Source organism: Macaca thibetana, chromosome 6 (genome assembly GCF_024542745.1).
Source record: "Macaca thibetana thibetana isolate TM-01 chromosome 6, ASM2454274v1, whole genome shotgun sequence".
NCBI classification, from domain to species: domain Eukaryota; kingdom Metazoa; phylum Chordata; class Mammalia; order Primates; family Cercopithecidae; genus Macaca; species Macaca thibetana.
Window position 1 is genome coordinate 140239942 of NC_065583.1, and position 18549 is coordinate 140258490.

General features: G+C 38.9%; 1 protein-coding gene across 5 annotated transcripts in view; it reads right to left on the reverse strand.

Moving 5' to 3' along the window:
- The window catches only part of FYB1 (FYN binding protein 1), a 163380-nt gene that overhangs the window by 114405 nt on the left and 30426 nt on the right, over positions 1–18549 (reverse strand). The window contains exon 1 of one of the 5 annotated variants that reach the window (XM_050793413.1): positions 2166–2333. The exons of 3 other annotated variants lie outside the window; for them this stretch is intronic. The gene's annotated coding sequence lies outside the window, so the exon portion shown is untranslated. Of the gene's footprint in view, positions 1–2165; positions 2334–18549 lie in introns of those variants that run through there. One more of the 5 variants, XM_050793415.1, reaches the window with a different exon arrangement.

Sequence of the window (18549 nt, forward strand, 5' to 3'; positions counted from 1 at the left end):
CAGTGTTTGAGAAAGAAAAATATCCTTAAACATCAGCGAACCAAGTCCTTCATTTTACAAAAAAGAAGTTGGGTAAGACATCTGTCCAAGGTCACACAGCTGGGCTAAAATCTGGGTCTCTCCCTTGCTCATCCTCTGAGCTTTCCATTGCTCTATGCTGTCTGACCTGTGGGGTACCAGCGTCTACAGCAACTTGCTATTAAAAAACAGTCACAAGAAGAGAGGGCAACCCGGATTGCCTTCTTGGCCAGGTGCTGTGCTAAGAGCTTTTCAGGGATTACCTCATAACAGGTCTATGGAGACGTTACTGTTATCCCCATTTGACAAATAAAGAAACTGAGTCATGGAACGATTTGGGAACTCGCCCAAGGCCCGCCGCTGGTGCGTGGCACAGACCACCTTCAAGCTCAGGATCTTGATTCTGGAGTCACAGTCTTAACCGCAACCTCTGGAACCTCAGCCCAAACCTACCAGCGGGCCATGGTTCACTCTCTTTGCTTTCTTGTTTTTAGAAATGTTCCTTTAGAGGCAGCCTCTAGTAACACCTCAGACAAGTGAAATATCATTTCTACTTCACTGACCTCTCTGTCTTGTGAACATATTGTATACATGGTGGAAAATGTGGTTTTAAAAGCACGTTGAGGCTGGTAAAAGCTTCAAAGCCACCGCCTGCACTTACTCTTTGAACCACTAGATGTCAGTGTGATTGCTCTATGAAGCGGCCGTAACTTGCAAGGTGTCGCATTGCCCGGGAAATCAGCTGCAGCGAGCTTCCAAGCCTCTGGACTACAGCAGAAGCTGGGGGGAATCTGAAGCCCAATGGTAGTAAACAAATAATGGACATGACAATCAGGCAGTGTGGATTTCAACCTTTACAATAATTTCTCAAGGGAAACGGAATCCATTTTAGCCTTTCCTTTTTGAAACAGATGGTCAACTTTTCCATGGGGTGTCTTAAGTGCACCATAACTCCTCTGATATTCAGGATCACCTTTAATGGCACATCATAAAATATGTGGTTTTATTGTAAAGAGCAACCTTATCCTCCTCCCCCTCACCTATCACTTATGATTAATTTCTTAAGGCATTGGACTCTTTGAAGTGCGTGTGTCTCACCTTGCATGGGGACGTTTTGCTCTACTTAAAACCTCCGCTGGCATTCCCGTAGCATGGGCAGAAAACCACAGCCACAGCTTCACCCTTCCTGTGATAAACCCGTCTGTTCTCCACACAGAATTATTTGTATTTAATGCAAAAATATTTAAAATGGTGGATATTAATAATCTATTATTTTACATTAGTATTCAAAAAGTGTATATAGTTTTTTCCCCTCAACAACTTCATGAGATAAGTTCTATTATCATTCCCATATTTAGATGAGAAAACTGAGACACAGAGAGGTTAAGTGGCTCTCCCAAAGTCACACAGCTAATAGAAAGCAGAGTCAGAGGCCCATTTTCTGTTAATTACTTCACGGCAAATCAAGTTAAATAGAGGGGGGAAAGGCCTTGTGAATTTTTCAGAAGAATCAGCAATGTATGCAAGAGAGCCAAAGGCTCCGATGAAAATTTGGAGTTGCTGGTTGCTTTGAAAGGCCTCCTTGGCTGATTTGCAGCTGTTTGTCATCATTTATCCAGTTTGCCAGGATTCCGTAATTGATGGCAGTATAGTCCCTTTCTTTAGTCTATGTAGAAATCTCACACGAATTCCCACCTCCTGCCAGGTTTGGAGGAAATGGAAAGTTACTCTTTCTTATCAAAAGGATGGACACATGTTTGTTAGAAAACAGGATGAAATAAATCATCTGTGCCCAGCTCTGTTGGCAATAAAACCTTGTTTCTGGTTTCACTGCAAGACATTGTTCAACACTAGTGGCACCAGAGGTTCCAAAAAGAACACACGAGAGGCCTTATCCAGTTACGAAACAGCAAGTGACAGACGCATTCCTGGCCACATTTTTATCTGCTTATCATCCTTTTGGCTACAATGAGGCTGAGTTTTAGTGTCTCATGTTCATCTCTTTTGCTATTTTCCAACAGAACATGCATTTCTTTCAGTTATTCAGCTAGTACAGTCTGTGTGCCAGAATTTGGAAGTGGTGCTTTTTTCCTGCTATAAAGAATTACACATTTATTTGAAAGAAGAAACCTAGGCATAGCTGTTACCTGACTCCTGCAGAATAAGGCGGAAGGATGGCCTCCTTTAGTGGATCTTCCTGGGCCAGGGTCTGGGACCCACTTACTTTTTGCTGTTGCATCTGCTCTGCATGTGGAACTCAAGAACTGCGGAGTTTTCTGATGCCTGGCAGGTTTTGTTCAGGGCAGTGGTTGAGTGAGCCACACCTCCCTCCCCCGACCAGGCAAACTTAGACAAGAAAAGTTCTATTATGCCCTCAGGATATTGAGTAAGAAGGAGGAGAAAGAGGAACTTAAAAGTGCCTGTTCAGCCTGGATACTTCTGCTGACATTCCCACCAAGCATGTGATATTTAAAAGGGTAAAACCAAAACAAGGTTCTCCTGCCTTCCACCATATTTATTCAAGAGGAAGAAGCTGTAAGTTCTTTGGACCCATAATCTTCCCACACACCCAGAGGTGTCACCTGCTGTGGGGGCCATAGGGGGATGCTTACAATTAGAAAGTCCACCGGAGCATGTGGAATATTTGGAACCTAACTGCACCTGAGGTCAGGAGGTAAAGTGGGGTGCTTGACCATATCAACTGAAGGGTGGTCACTCATGTGCTGGAAAGCCCACTAGACTCACTCTGTCTGGTCTCTGTTAGACTATTCTTCAGGCTGGAAGAAATGGAGTATTTATATGATAATCCACATGAAAAGACTACCATCGGGGCTGAGTGCAGTGGGTCATGCCTTAATCCCAGTACTTTGGAAGGCTGAGGCAGAGGATTGCTTGAGACCAGGAGTTCAAGACCAGTCTTGAAAACATGGTGAGACTCTGTCTCTACAAAACTATAAAAACATTAGCCAAGTGTGATGGTGCATGCCTGTAGCCCCAGACACTTGGGAGGCTGAAGTGGGAAGGTTGCTTGAGCACAGGAGTTCAAAGCTTCAGTGAGCTATGGTTGTACCATTGCACTCCAGCCTGGGTAACAGAGCAAGATCCTGTCTGAAGGGGGAAAAAAAGAAGAAGAAAGAAAGACAGAAAAAAAAGAAAGAAGAAAGAAAGAAGAAAAAAAGAAAGAAAGAGAAAAGAAAAAAGAAAAGAAGAGAAAAAAGAAAAGAAAAAGAGAAAAGAAAAGAAAAGAAACCCCCCAAAACAGAGGCTACCATTGGGACTAAATGAGATTTTAACAAACTGTGGTTGTGAAATTAACCTCCCCCACCTTCCTTCTACTCATTCATTCATAAACATCAAACACTTACTGTGTGGAATTAACCTCCCCCACCTTCCTTCTACTCATTCATTCATAAACATCAAACACTTACTGTGTGGGTCAAGCACTGCCCAAGACTAGAAAGATGGAGAAGACGAGGATTTTCCTCTCAATGGCTTATAATCTTACAGACGTTATGCCAGAGATGGTCACTTTCCTCCCAGTATGATTTTCCCTTCTTATAGAGTAGTGGGGTCAGCAAAATATGGCCCACGTGCCAAATCTGGCCTGTAGAATGTTTTGTACAGACCTCAGGCTAAGAATTTACATTTTTTAAGAATTGTAAGAAGAGGGAGAAGAAGCAAAAGAAGACAATGATGACAACAATGATGATGACATGGCTGAGATCGTATATGGCCTGAAATGTTTACTATCTAGTCCTTTTTTGGATAGGCCTAAATGATAGAAGAAGTTTGCCAAAAGTTTAGGATGCTTATTCTATCCTAAGCAGTCTCTGGCTTTTTACCTGGCCCACAGCTACACAGGACAAGGCCTTTTCTAGTCCCTCTTGCCATTAGATTTGTCCATATGGTTAAGTTTTAGTCAATGGGATCTATGCAGAAGGGATCTATGTAGCTTCTTGGTGGTGCCCTAAAAGAGGGCCCCATCAAGCTTTCTCCTCCCAGCCGGCTGGAATGCTGTGGGGGCCTGAGCTCTTCTGATCCAGTGATGACTAAGGTAATACTCTAGGCATGATGGAGCCAGAAGATAGAAGGACCTGGCCCCCGACACAGGAGACAACCCCATCATCACTGGATTTTGCTAGATGGTTATAAAGACGGGAACAGGAGGAAAAACATTTAACTTTAAAAAATCAATGTTATGTTGTGTTTCTTTTGCTGCAACCAAACATGTATTATAACCACTATAGAGATAGACACTGTATAACTAACCATGACACACTGTGATGAGTGTTAAGCTCAAAGTACGAATAAAGGCCTCTGGAAATACCCAGGAATATATAATTCCTTCTGCATGGGGGCAGAAGAGTTGAGGAAGACTTTACCTAACATGGGACAGTTAATCTTGGACCATGAAGGAAGCCTAATTGGAATTTGGGATTATTTGTTTTTCTTCTCCTCTCTGCCAACCTCTAGGTGGCTCATGCGTGTAATCCCAGCACTTTGGGAGGCCCAGGAGGGTGGGTCACCTGAGGTCGGGAGTTTGAGAGCAGCCTGGCCAGCATGGTGAAACCCTGTCTCTACTAAAAAATCCAAATATTAGCTGGGTGTGGTGGTGGTGCATGCTTGTAATTCCAGCTACTCAGGAGGCTGAGGCAGGAGAATTGCTGGAACCCAGGAGGCAGAGGTTGCAGTGAGCTAAGATTGCAGCATTGCACTTCAGCCCAGGCCAACAACAGCAAGACTGTCTCAAAAAATAAAATAAAATAAAATAAAATAAAATAAAATAAAATAAAACAATCCACCAAAAGTGAGCAACACACCCTGTCTTCAGGGAATGAACACACCTTGTCTTCAGGGAATGTACACATCCTCTCCTTTTTCACCTGGCTCACTCCTGCTCATGCTCCAAAGCCCAGGGTAGATATCATCTTCTTTTGAACCTTGTCCCACAAGACTGGATAAGGCCTTCTGAGCTCTGGCGTCTTGTACTCTGTTTTAGTTGTTGGAGATATATCTGTCTTTCTCACTAGATCATGAGTTCCTTAAGGGTTGGTGGTAACTGTGGCTTATTTGTCCTGGATTTCTAGCTTCTAGTACATTGCCAGGCACACAGAAGGCATTTTATAAACATTGAGTAAATTGATTTATTAGAGGCCAAGGGTAGCTTCCTGGTTTGTGGGACTGTTACTTTTTTTTAATGAATTTGTCCTAGGAAAGGAAAGGTGAGCCCTGCAATTTATATTTCTCAGCCTCTGTGTCCTCAAAGTATATACATTTTTAAAAGTTTGCTTTCCAAAAAGGAAGAAAAGAAATGTACACATTTAGAAAGTTTTAATTTAAAAAATTGAAAGTTTAATTTGATGTGAAAGGTCTCTATGCTTAGTAGTGTCTGAAAGGTTTGAAGATTTAGTAAAAACAACTAAAATGTTATGAGGTGAGTTTAGTAACATGGTATGTTTCTGAAATAAGTGGAAGTATAGATACTTGCTCAACTTTATCTTATTTTGAGCTTCTCTTATTATCGCATAACAATAAACATTCATTTTTCTATTTTAATAAAATCTTTACTTACAAAGGAAAATTTGTGCAAGAATATTATTTGATTACAAGATGATGATGCTGATAATTACATTTGATTCTCCCCTTGTCACTCTGTGTTATGTGTCTTATAATCAATAAAAGAGGAAGGTGAACAACATGCACTGCGGTCTGTCGGGGGAGGACAGTGGAGGGGAGAGCATCAGGAAAAATAGCTAATGCATGCCGGGCTTAATACCCAGGTGATGGGTTGATAGGTGCAGCAAACCACCATGGCACATGTTAACCTATGTAACACACCTGCATGTCCTGCACATGTACACTGGAACTTAAAATAAAATTAAATTTAAAAATAAAAAATAAAAGCAAAAGCATTGCTTTTGATGCAAAGCTATTTTACTACATGCTTTGGCTACATGCAATCAATTTTCTGAACTGGCAAATTAATGTAAGACTTTAAGACACCATATAGTACTAGTATTTTCCCCTATCATTTAGAGGAAAATATAAAAATATGAGGAGCATATTTTCCTTTACATATAGTCCTACTTGAGATGGTGTTAACAGAAGGTGAAGTTAGAAAGAATTACTTGCATTATGTTTCTAAAGGAAACCAATAATTTAATATTACGTTATTATTTGAGTATGAAGTTTTCATTATTTTTGTGGCTATTCACTAAAGGCCTTCATAAATTACAAGGAAACCTGAGCAATTAAATTAAAAAAAAATTCAAAGCCTTCTTAAATAAAGTTTTTGGTCTTATATCTGCTACAGAATCATAGCTAACACCTCAGTGCTTCTGGATATTTTATTAAATGTTTAGGGCTTCCATTCCCCCATGCAAGAGTAATTCTAAGCAAATGATGAGTGTCTCAATGAGTAGCTCATTCATTCTTTGTGGACATGAAAACTAGGTTTCCACTTCCCTATCCAGTGCAGCTCTATTGTGCAATACAAGGAAATAAAACCCTAGGTAAAAGAATTAGAGTGGGGGGTGGGTGTAGTAGAGATGGAGAAGATCAGCTTATTCTCAACTCACTACTCCCAGTTTCAAATATCCATTTCAGATATAAGAATTTCTGTCTTTATACCCCAGCCCAAATTTCCTGCTGTTCCTATCTCATCCCACACTCCCCTCTTCTCCAGGTGGAGAAACCCTATCCTGTGCTGTCTGCTCAGTATAATGACGACTTTGAGGAGTCAGCCTGTTCATGACTATCACGTGTCAATATGCTTGCTTCTCTGTCTTCTAAATTAAATACTGTACTTATTGTTGTACTTACTAGCAATTATATTTTTCTGCAATTAAAAAAATGATAAAGTTAATATTCTCAAAGGAGCAAATAGCACGAAGATGATGGCCATTCCAGCCATCTTTCAAGGAAAGGTGATCTGGTTCTGGTGGCCAAGCCAGCTCTGCTGTGCTAGATAAAAGCCTCCAGTGACTTACTCAGAAAACAAATCATGAATGTGTTTGAAAGTGAAATGGTTTGGCCTCCAGTCAGCCTTTAGCACAATCCTGACGGTTTTCCTTACTACAGGGATTGGGCGTCCTGTGAAGACAGATGGGGGAAGACTGCCACCTTCTGCTTGCTCACCCAGGGATAGCTTCCCAGGCTTCGCCACTGCTCCAGACTAATGAGCAGCAGATGAAGCTCTGATGAGTCCACGCCTTTCTGGAAGCTTGTCGTTGCCCTGCCAACATATGTTGAGTTGTCAAGAGCTCTGTCTTTAAGCCAATCACATCCTGATCACAGTTCATTAAAGGTGTGTATTCCTCTAGTGAGCTCATTGTCTGTTGTCAGAAATCACTCAGTGCCCAAACACATTAGGATGAGAATGGACTGTGTAGGAGAGAAGAAAATAAATGGGTTCTGCTTATTTGCTTTGACTTTAACAGCTACTTCCCCTTACTCAACTCAACACTCATGAACACATATCAGAGAAACATTATAATCTGCAAGCTGCAGGACTGGCTTCTATTTAAAGTGTAAAAAGTGGCTTTTCTCTACTTGCCTCTCCCTAAATCCTTCTAACCTCAACCTCTTTCCTCTAACCTGCTCATTCTTCCTGCTTTCTTCCAAGTAGGAAACTACTTGGTTAACATCAGAGATTTTTCCACCTCCAAGCTTCTAAAATTCTAGAAATACATTTACATTAGGGAAAGTTATAAAGGACTTGAATACCTTCCAGAGATTTTTATTACATGGGGTTTTATTAGTGGATAAAACCTTATAAAAGATGTCAACAATCTTTGAGAAGCAGAGGTATGAGAACTGTGTCTGCTTCCCCACTTCACATCCTTGAATCTCCTCCTGACTTTCTGCCATGCGGAAGAGTGGTCACTGAAGATTTTTGGTTTTGTATAGCTAGCAGTAAAATATATTTGAGTATGCACTGCAAAACTGTGAATATTTATTAATGAACCCATATATACATGTATGTATATAAATGTGTGTGTGGTGTGTGTGTGTGTCTGTTAAAACATTTTAATTGACAACATTAGGCTGGGACAGCTCCAGAGTTTTATGTTTTTATGTTAGCAAACCAAAGTCCAATGTAAACAATAAAATAAACTTTACCAATTAGAATGGCCAACTAACTTCTAAGTAAAGACTTTACCAATCAGATACTGCCAACTAACCTCTAACTAGTCTTTTTGCTCTAATCAGTCAAATATATTTTCTTTGTCTTTTTTCTTAGTGCACCTATGAAAACTCACTGTCCATGCAGTGGGGTGGAGCTTTCTAAACCTCTTGTGGTTCTGATGCTGCCCGATTCATGAATTGTTTTTTATTCAAATAAACTGTTAAATTTATCTTGTACAAAATTTTTCTTTGAACAACATACACATATATTATATTGTGAATATACTTTAACCATTATAAAATGCAAACAAAAATAGAAAATAAAGGAGGTTTTTAAAACATAAGATTTCTAACAATTTCTCTTCATGCGCAATGAACTGTCTTGAACCCTCCTCCTGAGATATTTACTTTATTTTGGAGGCAACTGATAAAAAGAGTGGAGAGAGAAAATGATAGCACTAGAAGTAGGCAAAGCATACAGGAATCTTTCAACAAAACTACAATGTTCACCACTGGTTGGTTCCACTTTTTAAATAGTGTTAACAAGTTCCTTTGCTCAGCATGCAAGTGTGCACCCAGCCCACAGTCTGATCCAAGGCTTATTTCGTCACAGCATTTTGCCCCTGCAGCAGGCCTCTTATGGGTCCCTGGTGCACACTTCTGAGGGTCTCACTATTGCTCTCCTGGCTAAGTAACCACATAAGGGACATTTTCTCCTGAATGTCCAACAGGCACTATCCACACAAGACCGAAAGGTGAGCTGAGGATTGGCTTTAGACTCCTTTCTCTGACTCACATGTTCATGTCTAATCAGCATATCCTGTTGCTGCTGTGTCCCAAGTGTTGTTTGAATCCAGCCTTTTTCCTCCTGTCTCAGTGAACTACCTTCATCATTTCCTGCCTCTTTAACTGTAGTGGCTTCCGATGGAATTGTTCTGCCTCTAATCCTTTATTTGCAGGATTGTCAACATGATCTTCCTGTGATCAACTGGACGATATTTGCTCAAGCCTTTCACTAGCTTTCCAAACCTTTAGAAAAAAAAAAAAAAAATCAACTCTTTAAGAGTACATACAAGCATTTCCTTCATCAGACCTTACTATCTCTTCACTTGCAGGTGGCATTGCTTTTACTTCTCTGACTTCATGTCTTCTTCCCCCATTGTCTTACCTTGTCTTTGTTAATCCACCCTTTTTCAAACTCAGCTAGAATTTCACCTCCTCCATCAAAGTCTCCTCTGACCCTTTCAGAGTATGTATTGCATCGTATAATAGCATTCTACATCTTCATTCTACTAGATCTTGTCAGGGGTAGAGTTCACTTCTTAATTTTCCTGTGTGTCTTTAGAATAATAGTTCTCAAACTTTAGTGTTCATAAAAATAACCAGAGGAGATTTTAAAAGTGCAGATTCCAGATTTAGTAGGCTTAGGGTGGCACCTGGCAAACTGCTATTGTAACTAGCTTCCTCCTCCAAGTGACTTTCATTTGTCATTCTTAGAGTTTAGTACAGCATTAGGTGCTCAGGCCATCAATAAATGTCAATAAAAGAAGGCATTCTCTATCTCTTGTCTTTCCACTTTTGTCTTTGGGACTTTTGATAGACTATTTCTGGGTGCAGAGAATAAAACTCACCGCATAAATCTGGTCTTCAGACCTGTTTTTGTTGCATCTCTGTGTGTGCAAACACATATAAGTTCACATAAATTCACACACACGCACATACATTCATATAAATCAATTAAAAGTAGTTTGGAAAAGCATAAAATGATGGAGAAACTTGCCTAGGTTAAAATATACCAAAAAGATGTAAAAATCAAGTGTAATACATAACTCTTGGTTGGATTCTGGTTTGCACAAAAAAAGTTGATAAGATAATTTTGGTACAACTGGAGAAATTTCAATATGGGCAATTAAATGGTATGAAATTATTATTTTTCTTAGGGGATGACAATAGTATTATGGTTAAACTAGAGAATGTTCTTATTCGTAGGAGGTGCATGCAAAGATCTGTAAGAATGAATTGTCATTTGCACAACTTGTATTCAAATCGCTTAGGAAATAATTTATATACACACATTATGTGGCAAAACATTAACAATTTGGGATAAATCTAGATGAAGGGGATATAGATGTGTGTTGTATTATTGTTTAAGCTTTTCTGTAGATTTTAATTTTTAAAAATGAGAAAATATAAACACTAGAGCAATTTCATGTAACGATGCAGATTTCTAGCTTTCCATGAAAAGTCTGATTCTCTGATGCAACAATTTGTTGGAGCTCTGAAAAGCCTCTGTAGTTTGCTATAATGGCTTCCCTCGTTGAAGTCATCTGCCTGAATCCAGTAGGCATTTGGTTTGCAATCCATAATAGAAAAAATTTCAACTCCTTAATAGCACATATAAAACTTTCCTTCATCAGGCCTCATTGAGTCATGAGACTTTGAAATTCTCCTCCTGATTCTCTTTATAGAATTGTTTTTCTTGAATCCCATAAGATTGACCCAAAATGTTTTTCACTGGGGAAGACCTTTCACCTTGCGAGGGCCAACTGGGAATTGGGAACAGAAGGCTTGGGTAAGACATATACGCTGTTTCCATTCTTGACACACATATAAAGCCCAGTGCATCTCTCTAAGATCAATGATCAGATTGGAATAAGAGATGAAAAACTCAGAGACAAAGGATAACTTTTAACAAGAACAATAATATTATTTCCACCTTCTAGGATCTGGGGCCTGGTCATACAAATCAGGATGAATAGGATACACTTGGTTGGTAGATAGACAAGTAACCTCAAAGGAAACACGGTGAAATCATGATAGAGACTATCTTTGGGAAGCAATGGCAAGAAATAGGCCTGAGGAAGAATTATGACTGAATTTCAACTTTATATACAATGTTTACTCTTTTCATATTAGAAAGCCTTTAAGCAAAGATGACAAAATCTTCGACAGTTCTTAGTGATGAATACATTGTTGTTTCTTATATATTCTGTTTTTTCTGTTTGTAAAGTTTCTCAAAACAAACAAACCAAAATGTGTCTACCCCTCATGGGACAAAGATAGCCACAAATATTTTGTACCATGGACATGCCAACTTTGGAAAAGTTATCACCTACAGTAATGGGCTGTCAGTTTCTTTCCAGAACTGAAGGAAGTGGAAGTAGAATCGTAAGACTCCAGTTTTTTTGAATACTATTGAATATCAGGAATCATTGATTTTAATTTCAAATCACCAGGGTCAACATTTTTTGATACTGTATTTCCCCGTTATTCCCCAGTGGTTAAAGAAAGAGGCTAGCTGAAGAAAATCAAGACAAACTTCCCTTCCTTTTTTTTTTTTTTTTTTCCTTCTCACTCTGAAAGCTAATAAAGCAAGATCTCTGAATTATAATGTAATCTTTCCTCCTTTTTGGTTCTGGGAGCTAATAAATTTTAAAACACAATTAGAGTATTACAGTTGATGGCCACTTTGGGACTTTTACCTAAACACAGCTTTCCTTCATGATAAAATTAGGATGGTTCTTTTATCCACTATAATTTTTTTTTTGTAATGCATGAAAATAAAATGAGATAGTAACAAGGCTTTGTCTTATGGTGGCAGAAGATCTCATCTCTCTGTGTGAAGAGTATGGCTGTGATCCTAGGACTGGGGTCTGTCCTGATTCAATGTCCTGCCTTGGCCAGAATGGGACTGGGGCTATCAAAAGGAGCCTGGGACTCAGGACCCAGGGAACAGTGGATGAATATTTTAGAAGACAGGGGCTGATACTCCCTTACTAAAGGATCCATGTAAAACACAGTAGGGCTCTGAGCTTGTTGGGATGGGATTGATGTCCACCATTCCCCGATAGAGAAATGCAGACAACAAACTGCTTGCATGAAATGTGAAGCTAATTTGTTCTATAGACTCATTCTCTGCAGTGTTAAGAGAGTGACTATATAAAAAGAAAACCCGAGGAGAAATCAGCCATTGTCCAGACTTAAATAAAATGACAGTGGAAACTAGTAACTCACCTGAACTGTGTCCATTTCCAGAATTAGTTGAAACTCTAAACTCCTTTGAGTCTGACCAAGGCGGGTGAGTTGGGGGTACATCCTTTGATATTCACTTTTGACATTTATGTCTGCCTTAACTTAGGGATATGATTCGACTTACTGTATGAAGGTCAAACAATGATCAATAGCTACCCTTATTGTGGCATTAACATATTGCAGGCAAGGTGCAGGGAATTTATACAGATTGTCTAATTTAATCCTCATAATATTGCCAAGGTGACGATTATGCCTATTTTAGAGATAAGGGCACTCCGGTTTAGAGAGGTAAAGTGAGTTGCCTAAAAGGCAGAAGAGGTCCTGAAACTTAAGTCTGTATAATGGCCCAGATCCACTATGTTCAATACACCCAGTGATTCTAAAAGCTGGCTTCACAAGGCTTCACAAGAGAATAACCTGAGGGTAATTTTACCAAATGCTGACAGCCGGGCCCATGTGGTTCAATTAAATCACAGTACTTGGGTGAGGTGTCTGGGCATCTGTAGTCTTCAGAGCTCTCAGATGGTTCTAATGGGCAAATCAAGATCGGGAATCTCTGAAGTACTTTATACTGCTTCCAACATAACTAAACTCTTCCTATAGCGAGGTAAACAAAATAATGTCCCCATCTCCCAAAGGATGTCTACCTCTATATCCCAGGAACTGTGAGTATGCTACCTTATATAGCAAAGGGGAATTTGCAGGAGAGCAATTAGGTTAAGAATCTTAAAATGAGAAGACTACTCTGGATTATTTTGGGAGGACCCGAGTAACCATAAGGATCATTATACATGGAAGCAGATGGCATGAGGGCCAGTGTCAGAGTGATGCAGCTGAGAAAGACTAAAGGCTTGATCAGCTATTGTTGGCTTTCAAGATGGAATAAAGCCATGAGCCGAGGAATGCAGGCAGCCTCTGGAAGCTGGAAGAGGCAAAGAAATGGAGCCTCCCCCGGAACCTCCAGAAGAAGCACAGCTCTGCCCATGCCTCAGAGGCTCATTGCAGACTTCTGACCTCCAGAACTATAAGACAATAAATTTGTGTTGCTTTAGGCCACTAAATTCATGGTAATTTGTCACAGCACATATATATGTGTGTGTGTATATGTGTGTGTGTGTGTATATATATATATATATATTCTTCCATATCCCTGCAGCTTCTCTTCTGTCTTAAACATGCTTACAGTCACTTTTTTTAAAGTCCTATCACTAGGTAAAAATGTATTATTACTTCTGTGAGTTGGCCTTACCTAGACACCCCTTCAAAGGCATCATCCACAAGGCTGATGTTGGCATTGCAGTCTAATGACTGAAACCTAACTGCACAGGGTGTAGCTGAGAATTGCTGACTCTGTGGGAACTTAGACTTCCCCGTCTCAGTATACACACACACACACGCACACACACACATATACATACATACACACGTACATACAATATTAGTAGAGTGAATGGAATGATTGATTGTCCCAGGCCAATCATTGTCCCATAATAAAAATGGAGCATAATCTTGTGCAAATATCTTTCCATTTAAAAAGGAAAATATACTAAAGTGTTATATCATTATATTAATATTGATTAGAACAAGGAGGAAGAAATAAAGAAAATGAGGAGGAAGAGCTGTTATCAAGACATATTTATTCCGGAAGGCGGTTTGAAGGAATGGAAAAAAGTACTTAGCTCAGAGCAAAACAGCTCGAGCTGCCAGCTTCAGCTGCTGTTGCCCTGGAATTTCTGTGTTACTTTGGACAAGTCATGTCCCCATTTCCAGCCTCAAGCCCATGAATTGAATTAGGGAACACATTCAAAAGCCCCTGGCACAGGGCTTGGCACATGGCAAGTTCAAAATACAAGGTTGGCCCATCTTTTCTCTCTAAATGTGCTGAGTACCTTTTGGGTTACAAAGGTGCTATGTTAGGTGCTATGGTCGAAGTTGCATAAGAAAAAAATCTCTTCTCTCAAGAAACCCAAGACTGTTTGGAAAAACATATGAGATATTTCTGGAAAATTCATAGTACAATGACTATTACAGGGTAGTATATTTCAAGCATGTAATAAACAGCCCAGTCATAAGAAATTATTACACGTTGGAGTGCTCCTGAAATGCTACTTGAAGAATGGGTAGGATTTTGCTGGCTTTGAGACCAGGAGATTAGTGCAAACAATGGGAGAAAGAGTGCTAATAAGGAGGTGCTCAGACACTAATTATTTCTCAAAATTCTTATGTGACTGGGAGGTAAACAGAGGTGCAGAGAGCTATTTCTCTTTCAGCGAGGGGAGAACTGAGACAGGAAAGTTTAAATTCCCACAGAGTCAGCAATTCTCAGCTGCACCCTGTCCAGCTGAGTTTCAGTCATTAGACCGCAGTGCCAATATCAGCCTTGTGAATGATGCCTTTGAAGGGGTTTCTAGGTAAGGCTGACTCACTGAAGTAATAATATATTTTTACATAGTGATGAGACTTAAAAAAAAAAAGTGACTGTAAGCATGTTTAAGACAGAAGAGAAGATTCAGGGGTGCGGAAGAAAAGTATATCATCAAACTATTTGCCTTAGCTCTGAGCTCTTGAGAAACAGGTCAGTGTAGAACAATGAACAATGGTGAACTTTCTCTGAGCCAAAGATAAGAGTGGCTGAAAGAGCAAGACAGAAAGATACCTGTTTCAGAACATGCACACACATATACACATACACACGCATGCATACCAATCTCCTTCAGTAGTCAGCTTTGATCAAAATGAACGTTTCATGTTTGTAAAAAAAGGAATATTTAATATAAACTTTTCTGGCATCAGTAGCTCATATTACCAGGAAATATAAGTCACATGAAACTAAAGAAATGAATAAGCTACCAGGAAGTGAGTCAGGGCTGCTCTGGGAGCCACTTTACCTCTTCTCCTTGCAATAACCCACAGATGTGCAGCAGGTTTCAGAAACGGTGTTCAGGCTGCCCACAGACCCAGCTATCCTCTCAAATTGAAATTAAATCCTCGTTTAAAGCCATTGTAAGTGTGACATTTTAGCATAAACATTTCATTTTTAAAAGTTTGTATGCAACTGGAAAGAGCTAGCAAATATTTGGCTGGGCAAAGAAATGGTTTGGTTTATGAGAAGGAAGTAAGACTTAGATGTAGCCCCAAAAAAGCTGTTGGTAATTAGTTGACTGGATGAAGAACCAAGGTGAGCAACCTTAGCAGAGTCTCCTGGCCAGCTTAGAAACAGGGTTCTATTGGCTTTATTCTTTCTTCAGTTAATCATTGCTTAGGGGTCCAGTTGTTTTATATTTGTACTCACCATCTTCTAGAGCAGTGGTTCTCAACTCTTTGGTTCCAAGACCATTGAATGCTTAAAAATGATCAGCAGACCCCATTTTGTTAATGTTGGTAATAACCGATAAAACTTTCATTTACTTATTAATGCATTTAAAATAACAGTAAATCATTACATACTATCATAAAACTTCTATGAAAAATATCTTTTCTAAAACAAAACTTTTTGTGAGAGGCATGGAATTGTTGTACATTTTTACAAATGCCTTTAATATCTGGCATAATAGAAAACAGCTGTATCCTGATGTTTGCTCTGCATTCAGTCTGTTGTGGCATATTGTTTTGGTTGAAGTATATAAAGATATGGCCTCATACAGATACATAGTTGGAAAAGGGAAGGATATCTTAATAGCCTTTTCAGATAACTATGTAGTATCTAGAAAATTCCACTGAGGACTCAGGAGAAAGTGATAATGAAAAAGACAAGTAACATAGTAGTAGTATTGTGTAGGTAGTTTTGACCTTGTGGGTTGCCTGAAAGGGACTTGATGACTCCCAGGCATCTTTGGATGACATTTTGAGAACCACTGCTCTGGCCTTTCTCTAGCTTAGATGGGGTTTACTGTTATCCGTGGCTAATTCTTTAAGTAAACTAACTTTGAACTCCACATGCATGATATCCAGGCTCATTTCTAGGTCTTTAAACAGCTTCTTCCACTTAGTTCCATAGTCACTGCCCCACCACCACAGCACATATGTCAGCAAGGCTGATTTCTCATGGAACCATAAAGAGTATGAGAAAAGGTCATTCTTCAAGGCTGTTTTTGTTTATTTGTCTTAATAGCCTTTTCAGATAATTACGTAGTATCTGGAAAATTCCACCGAGAACTCAGGAGAAAGTGATAATGAAATAGAGAAGTACCATAGTATTTATGTTTAATTGTATTTGTGTTTTTATTAAAATATTACTGATCCTTAAAATGCTTAAATCCAGGCAGGGAGACATATTTGTGAATCTTAGTTAATTTATAAATATAAAAGTATTCATGATTGTTTCCTATGGAGCCCATGTCCTAGGCAATGTGATTATAAGATTTCATCAAATGGTCCTATTTTGTCAAGGAGCTCCATCCTTGAAATACAAAGAGGCAATTAAAAATTACACAGTTTTGGGAAACAGTGTGGCAATTCCTCAAGGATCTAGAACCAGAAATACCATTTGACCCAGCAATCCCATTACTGGGTATCTACCCAAAGGATTACAAATCATGCTACTACTATAAAGACACATGCACATGTGTGTTTATTGTAGCACTATTTACAATAGCAAAGACTTGGAACCAACCCAAATGCCCATCAATGATAGACTGGATAAAGAAAATGTGGCACATATACGCTATGGAATACTATACAGCCATTAAAAAGGACGAGTTCATGTCCTTTGCAGGGACATGGATGAAGCTGGAAACCATCATTCTCAGCAAAGTAACACAGGAACAGAAAACCAAACATCACATATTCTTACTCATAAGTGGGAGGTGAACAATGAGAACGCATGGACACAGGGAGGGGAACATTATACAACAGGGCCTATCAGGGGGTCGGGGGCAAGGGGAGGGATAGCATTAGGACAAATACCTAATGCATGCAGGGATTAAAACCTATATGATGGGTTGATGGGTGCAGCAAACCACCATGGCACATGTATACCTATGTAAGAAACTTGCACCTTCTGCATATGTATACCAGAACTTAAAGTATAATAATAATACTTAAAAATCACACAGTTTATAAATACAAACTCAATAATCGATTTAAATTCCATGGAAGATAAAAAGGTCAGTGTAGCTTGCAGGGTAGTGGAATTGTTTCCTGTTCACACTATAACTAGCAACGGAGGCAAGAAATGATGACCGTCAGAAAGTTTGAGGTGAAGAGGGAACTACAGATAATACCCCAAGGAACAGCTGTTTTTTTCACAGTCAGTGCAGGATCTTAAAAATATTTTTCTTGAGAAATGAACAAAGGTGACATTTTTACCCTTTGGGCTTAGAAAGGGGTCAGCACACAATTCAAAAATAAATAACTCTTGGCTGATTTGATGCAGATGTCATCCATTGTTGTCCAAGCAGGGAAGAGGAACTGTCAACAATTTTCTACAGATTTACAGTTAATATCTTTGTGAATTTAGCAGAATTCATAAAATGTAGACTACTTTGTTTCTCTTCCTGCTGATTAAATCTTTACTTTTTTTTTGTATTGTGATGCTAGACACCTGAGTAGATGTATAGGAGCTGCCATTTTTAATTGTATTAACACTCATTAAGCATTTTTTGAGCATGTATTTGGTGCTAGGTGTTGTACTGAGTGAATAAATGATGAATGAAACCGGTCTAACATATGACAACTATCAAACATGTATGGGAACTTGTAGCTAATATATCATCAGCTGCCATAAATGAAATCAAACATCTTCTATATTTCTCAACAAAACTGTTGATAAGCTTCTAGAGCAGTGTGGTGCAAAAGGACTCTTTTGTAGTGACAGAAATGTTCTATTTTTGTGTGGTCCAATATGGTAGCCACTGACCATATTTCACTATTGAGTACCTGAACTGTGCAATTTAGGAACTAAAATATTAACTTTGTTTATTTTTAGTTAGTTAAAATTTAAACAGCCACATGTGGCTCGTGGCTACAGTATTGAACAGTACAGGACCAGGACCCTATGATATCTTTTAGTTTTCTAAATCTGTCAGATACTAGATGAATTCTAGGTTTTATACACAAGATTTTTTAAGATAAAAAATCTTTTAAAATCTTTTAAACACAAGATTTTAAAAGATACTTTATATTAAATTATTATTAAGGCTCAAACCTGGGTTAATGAGAAGATTAACACATGATTTCCTTTGCTTTGAAGTTAAGGATAAATTTGAAAATAATCACTAGAAGATTTATGGGAGTAAATCCCTAATTTCAAGAGACGAGTACGTCTTGGAAAACCTGCTGGATGTTCTGGACTTTAGTAGACTAAAGAAGGCATTGAAGTTTTTGATAATATAATAACTTATGAATTGAAAAATTAAAGTATTCAATAACTCT